The sequence below is a fragment of the Vicia villosa genome, linkage group LG2, assembly GCF_029867415.1.
Source record: "Vicia villosa cultivar HV-30 ecotype Madison, WI linkage group LG2, Vvil1.0, whole genome shotgun sequence".
NCBI classification, from domain to species: domain Eukaryota; kingdom Viridiplantae; phylum Streptophyta; class Magnoliopsida; order Fabales; family Fabaceae; genus Vicia; species Vicia villosa.
This window is the reverse complement of record NC_081181.1, coordinates 94,747,309-94,755,051: the sequence shown is the minus strand read 5'-3', so window position 1 is coordinate 94,755,051 and position 7,743 is coordinate 94,747,309.

Below are 7,743 nucleotides of genomic sequence, written 5' to 3'. Positions count from 1 at the left end.
AATCTTTGGCTTGCTTCTTTGCCTGAAACCTCTTCATCATGAATTTCATCGTCAGGTGGTTATGGGATAAAGTGTATCCCAGGGCCTGATACTTCTAATTCTTTGTGTATGGCTTCGACAGCCATGTTTGCTAGTTCGACTTCAAGAGCCGCTTTTCTTTTATTTTCGGCTATGTATGCCGAAATCTTTTCGAAGAAAGATGACTCAGGCATAATAAACGTCTTCGTCCCAGCCAGTTGGCCGTATCCCTAGTAATCCTTCGACAGGTTCTGTGTCATCTGGACCGTCCATTATTTCTCTGTTCCACTGGAATCCGTTTGGGTATAAGGATAGATAATACATAGCATTTTTATTTGGAGCGCATATATCTTCTGCTGCATTGCATGGCCCTATATTGGCTAAGTTTCTGTCGAAACTAGTTTTGTTGACTTGATTGACTTCAGCCATATAGTAACTTTGATCTCCTTCTATGTTTTCCACTATACCATCTTCTCTCCAGATAGTTAGCCTCTGATGTATTGTCGAAGGTACTGTAGCAACCCCGTGGATCCATTCTCTTCCCAACAAAAGGTTATAATTTGCCTTTGCTGGCATAACCATGAACATCGTTGGCCTTGTGACTGAACCCACAGTTAAGTTCACTTGGATCACTCCCAAGGTATGTCCTACTTTCCCTTCATAGTTGGACAAAACCATATTATGAGGCCTTATATCAGTGTCGAACATACCAATCCTTTTTAGCATGTATTGGGGCATTAGATTTACTGCTGCCCCTCCATCAACTAGGACCTTGTTAATGCCCACGTTTTCAATTTTAGCTCTTATATAAAGGGGTTTCAAATGATTCCTCATACCTTGGTCAGGTCTTTCGAAAAATGCATTATGCTCCTCAATAGCCCCATTATTCAACACATAGTAACACACAGGTCTGTGTTTTGCCATTTCTTCTGTGTCAGCTTCCTCGCAGTCTTCAACCTCCGTCTCTTGGTAAAATTCGTGAGGAAGAACAGACACCACATTGCAATTGAAGTTTATGGATGAAATTCCGTCTGAATCGAAGTCATTAGTCATCCTATCATCTTCTTTCCAAGGGCTAGACTGCATCTTTTCTTCTTCTTTCTCATTTTCAGAACTGAATAACTTGCGTTCTACCGGAGGTTTGCTTGACCTTGTCCCCTGCATTGGGACTTTGGTGCTGCTGGATTCTCCAACCTCCTTCGCCTTGTATTCTTTATGGGCTTTCTTCATTCTTTGGTGTCTTCTCCATTGAGATCTGGACATTGGGTTCCTTCCTTTGCAATTCTCCAGTCTGTACGTCTCTCGATTTGATGCCTGGAACTGCTTTCTATAAGCCATTGCAGTTCGTCCACCTTGGTCCCAACTTCGCCACTTGTTATTTCCTACACCAGCTTGTGTCCATCTATCCATGGGTACTTCTGCAGGGAGTTTGAATGTCACTCTGCGAGCCTTGGGATAAGGGCTATCAGGCCTTCTTGATGGTGTTCGATTATCGAACACATACATGCTGGGGTTGAGTCCCTGAATATCCCAACTAGTAGAGAATAATATTCTTTGGAATGACTCCGCCATCAGGTTATCATAAACTGCCCCACATCTGGGACACGTAACTATCTCTGTCTTGGCCTTGTGACATCGAACCAAGAAACTCACCAAACTTTCTTCTGGCCTTGGGTATACCTTCAACAATTGGTTTCCTTGCCTCTAATGCCCCTGCATCTTATTTCATTGGGCCCTTTCATAGTTAGCTTGGACCTTTCGATTCATTATAATCGAGCACCTTGGACACATTAGCATTCGTCCAGTATTTTTCTCGTGACACCTCCAGAGATAATCTTTCAAGCTTTCATTTGCCCGTGAATTCCCATAGTTTCTTTCCTTCAGCAGACACTTCTCTAGTTCCTCTATTTCAGATAAAGGTTGCCCAACATTCACCATAATGACGCCTGCTAGGGGAACTTCAGAAATCCTTATCTGTTCGAGTTTCACTCTGAGGTCTTCAGTGGCCTCGCTAGTTTTCTCCTTAAGATCTTTAGTGATTTCTGTCTTGAAGGACTCTTCAACATCAGTTTTGAAGATTGCATTGTTGTTTAGGCTCTCAGTAGCCTGCTTTCCTGTTGAAATCATCTCCCATTCAACAATGTCAGCTTCAGATACATCCACCATATTGATGTCGACTAGTTCAGCGTAGTTGGTGTCAACGACATTCAGGGGATCAGCATCGACCTTCATGTGATTCTTTCCCTTATCAGCAAACTTCAATCGTCCATCCTTGATAGCATTTTGAATTAGATCCCTGAAAAGAAAGCACTGTGAGGTTTTATGGCCTAAAAAACCATGATATTTGCAAAAACCTCGTTTCTTCCGCTGTTCCAATGGAGGAACTTTGGAATTTGGAGGCATTATCATCTGGCCATCTTTCACTAGTAAATCATAGATTTCGTCACATTTAGTGACGTCAAAAGTGTAAGTTTTCTTTGGAAATTTATCACTCTTGTCATTCTCGACAGGATTTTTTCCATTCGAAGGGGTGAGCAATTTACAAGAGTAAGGGGGAGCTTCTTTTAATCCGGCTAAGTCTATTTCGACCTCCTCGAAACTGTATGAATCCTCGAAGGCTTCGCCTTCAGCCTCTTCAGCCTCAATATATGTCACTCGCTCCTTCTTATAATTCTTGTTCACGTTGGCCTTTTCAGCTTTCAATCGTTCGACTTGTCGAACTCTATCTGCCAGTTGGGCCATATCCCTCAAATATTGAGTATCCAATTTCTTTCTAACTGAATAGTCTAGACCTACTGCAGCCATTTCGACTAATTCATGTTCTGGAACAACGATAAAACATCTTGATTTCAGCAAATGGAACCTATTCAAATAATCATCTATGGGTTTCGTGAATTTCCTCTTAATGCTAGCCAACTCTTTCAAACTTATCTTGGTTTGGCCCATATAGAATTGTTCATGGAACAACCTCTCCAAGTGTGCCCAAGCATCTATGGAATCTGGGGTAAGGTGGTAAACCATGTGAAAGCATTTTTTGTTAGCGAACTAGGGAAATATTTAATTCTCAATTTTTCGTTGCCTGCTAAATCACCAGCCTCTGTCAAGTATCGGGCTATGTGTTCCACAGTCGATTCACTAGTATCCCCTGAAAATTTCGTAAATTTGGGTACTTTGGTACCTCTTGGTAATTCCGTTTGCATAATATACTCCGCTACAGGGGAAGTGTAGTTTGGACGTCGAAGTTCAGTATTAAGGCCATTATTGGCCATAAATTCTTTCTATCATGGTGGTTAGGTTATTTTCTGTCGCCATATTGTCTCTCCTAACCCTGTGTAATACTTCGTCTGGATGTTCGTCCCTGCCCACTACAACTAGCCTAGGCTGTTCCTGGGGAACTTCTTGTTAACCAGTATTGGTCCTTCGATTCTGATTTTCTAAATCTATTACTTGATTTCTTTCGACGGGTACCTGCCTAGGTGACTGAACTACATCTTGAACACGTTCTAAGACTGGGTCACCTTCTCGATAGGTAGACTTGTTGTTTCTTCGCCTAGTAGATGTTTGAGGGACTCCTAAGAAATCTGCCATACGACCTATTTGTGAAGATATTTTTTGGTATGTTTCTACATTATCCTGGTTAGTCTTGGTAATGTTTGCTACTAAGGGAGTAAAAATCGATCCCATTTCTCTAGCAAGAATACCCACCATATCGTGGTTAGTTGCATCGATCTCATGCCTAAATACTGCTTGACTATTGGTAGTTAAGAGAGGCATTTGGCCCTATGGGCCTATATTCTGTGAGCTTCGACCTACTGAACCAGCGTTAGGCAAAAATGTCGTCGCACTAGGTTGAGTATATGTAGGTCCTGCACCATGTAATCCTGTCATATATGAAAACGGCATTCCATAAGGATTTCCAGGTCTCCAACCCTCGAATGATGATGACGATGGTCTTGCGGTTTGTTGTTGATTTGCGAAATTTGCTGCAAAATGTGGTATTTCTGTCATGCCTGTAAAGTGAGGCACCATGGTCGAACTGGAAACTGGGACTGTCCCTGTTGGCACTGATGTATTTTCGGGCATGGCCTGGGAACTAACAATGGCCGCAGACCCTGTCGAAGCGGGTATCTCCTGTGCTTCTGACGTAGAAGTCGAAACATTTGTAGTATTTACTGCTACTGTTCCTGACCCTTGTGGGGGATCTTGATTTCCCCTTCCACTGGTCGAATCGACCATTTTCTTTTTGTACCTTTGTTTAGGAATCGGTTGTGCACTGTTGGTTAATTTACCGTCCCTAAGGTTCATACACGGTCTTGATATATTCTAGAAAAAACAAAACAACAAATTAATGACAAACTGTTTGACACGGTCCCACCGGGCGTGCCAATTTGTTTACGGTGATTTTCGGTAAACAACCGCTAGTCCTCCAAACTATAAATATACTTTGGTTACTCGCAGGATCGACTAGATTGATCCTAGGACATAGTCAAATAGTTGTCTTTCAAGATAATTTGGCTCATGTTTGTTGGTCTTTTGCCTCGAAACTCGGTTATAGTATGAACGTGTAAATAACTTGCTAAATAAACTAACAAAGAATGTACACAACTGAACCATAAACGGGTTAAAAATGTAAGTAAAACCTTTGACGAAAAGATAAAGGAATGTAACTTCCAGAAACGTAAAGTGCAGAAATGTAAAGTGCAATAATGTAAAGACTTATCGAAAAGAAAACTAGAATTGAAGGAAAAACTGGGCGAAAAGTAAAAGAAACTTAAAGACACTTTGATTCTGTAAATAGAAATACAAACATATTAAAAGTGTGGTGTCATACGTACATTTCTCAGCGAACTCTTTCTCTTAACACTTGATACTTGAGTGATTTGTGAGTGATTTGTACAAAATGAACACACTGGATCCTGATACTAAGACCCTTATTTAAACTAATTCGACCCTAAAGGTCCTACGCTAATGTAATGCCACGTTGCTCACATGCATGCGTTTCGAATCCCTGGGGAGCCATCTTTCCTTGTTCGGTTATACAGAATATTTCGAAATTCAAATCCTCCTGCCTGAATTCTCTTTCGATACGTGGCAACGTGATCTTTAGTGAGAATGCAACGAAATACGCTAAGCTTCAGTACTCTTTGTATTTCGAAAAACACTTAAGTCTCAAAGACAATCTATCTCGATTTAACTTCAATTTCAATCATCTTCATCATAAATAACATCCTCAGAAATGGCCTTTAAAAACCATTTATTCTCAAGAATGGCCATCGAAAGCCATCTTCTTCTTCGAACTCTAATTCTTTAAGAAACATATCCTTCCATCGAAATCTCCAGCTAACAACTACATCCCAACCTTTTTCCATACCCCAATTTTCCCAAATCCCTTATTCCCAAAGCCACCAAGCCACACGTCTTCCCCCTTTCTGTACACCTAAACTTGAACTTGCCATGTTTGACGGTTCAAATCCATTAGAATGGTTGTTTCAAGCCATACAGTTCTTTACTTTTTATAATTTACCCCCTGAAAACGTCTGGCCATGATGTCATTTTATATGAAAGGAGAGGCCCTGGGTTGGTTTAAATGGATGCAGCAGAATCATGAATTATTGGATTGACATTCCTTCACTAAAGCTTTGGAATTACGTTTTGGCCCATCCACATATGCTAATCATTAAGCTGGGTTATTCAAATTGAAACAAACCCATTTTGTTGTAGATTACCAAGCTCAATTCTAAAAATTGGGAAACCAGGTTATTGGCTTATCTCGAGATGTTATCCTTAATTGTTTTATTTCTAGATTAATACCGAAAATTCAAAACGAAATAGATATTCACAAACCAGCGTCCATCTCTCAAGCAATTGGGCTTGTGAAGCTAATTGAATCCAAGCTATGAGATGTAAAGCCTAAATTCCAAAAACCTTTTCCTCCAACTCCACCAGGCCCACCCCACCAACCTCAAATACACCTGTTTCCACACCAGCTATTAAACCCTTAACCCCAGCCCAACCCCCTAAACTACCTATCCGACGACTATCCAATTTTCAATTACAAGAACATCGTGCTCAAGGGTTAAGTTTTAATTGTGACGAGAAATTCATTCCTGGCCATAAATGCACAGCGGGAAAATTTCTCTTATAGTTGAAAGTTGTGAAAAACCTACACTTACCCTTTAATAGGATGACATATATTTTCAACTTTCTCCTCAAGCTGCCAATGGTCAATTCTCCCCTAAGACATTAAAATTCAAAGGATCCATCAATTGTCTTTCAGTTGCTATTCTGATTGATACGGGCAGTACCCATAATATACTCCAACCATGTATAGCTCACAACCTAAAACTTCATACCCACCCAATTCCCAATTTCTCAGTCATGGTTGGCATCAGTTTTAAATTATCTTGTTCCGGCATTTTCCCAAAGGTACGTATCATGCTCCAAAATACATCCTTTTCAATCCCATTTTGCTGCCAATTGAAGGTGCGGACGTTGTCCTTGGAATGGAATGGTTAAGAACATTAGGATCTCTCATGGCTGACTTTTTTATTCCCAAGATTTATTTTAATTATAACAACAATGATATTACTATCACCGACAATACCAAAACCCTCATTATCCCCTCTTCCTACAACAATTTCTGCCACCTTTTACAAACAAATTAAGTTGCCTCTATCCACCTTTTACTTTATCAACCCCCTATTGATCAAAACGATAATTTTCAAACTCCCACAAACAATATCCTTGACACCCTCCCCACCACACTGCCCCACCAAATCTCCGCCCTCATAAAATCTTTTGCAACCATCTTTAAAAAACCGTAAGGCATGCCCCCACCCGACCCCACGACCACCGAATACCTATTATCCCTAACACTGCTCCTATTAATGCAAAACCATATCCATACCCACACTCCCAAAACGATGCAATGACTATGATTAAACAAGATATGCTCAATAAGGGTATCATTAAACCCAGTAACATCCCATATTCCTCCCCGGTGCTTTTGGTTAGAAAAAAGTTGGTTCTTGGCGTTTTTGTGTTGATTATAGAACGCTCAATGATGTCACAGTCTGTGACCGTTTTCCTAAACCCGAAATAGATGAACTCTTTGATGAATTGAGTTCGGCAACTATTTTTTCTAAGATTGACTTGCGATCCGGTTACCACCAGATCAGGGTGACACCAGAGGACACTCACAAAACTGCGTTCAGAACTTTTGATGGGCACTACGAGTTTTTGGTAATGCCTTTCGGCTTAACTAATGCTCCTAGTTCTTTTTAATCAGCCATGAACAATTTTCTACGACCATATCTGAGACGGTTTGCGTTAGTTTTCTTTGACGATATTCTCATTTATAGTTCTTCTCTTACTGACCCTGAACATCATTTAAAATTGATTTTAGAATTGCTTTTATCTAATCAATTTTATGCCAAGTTATCAAAATATGTGTTTTCTGTTCCTAGTGTTTATTATTTAGGTCATATTATTTCTAATGTTGGTGTAACCCCAGATCCGACTAAGATTCAATCTATCATAGACTGGCCAAAACCACGCTCACTCACGACACTCAAGGTTTTTTAGGCCTCACCGGCTTTTATAGAAGATTTGTGCGTCACTACACCTCTCTCGCTGCTCTTCTCACCGGTTTATTACATTTCAATAAGTTACAATTGAATACAGCAGTGGACACAACATTTACAACATTAAAACGAAAAATGACGG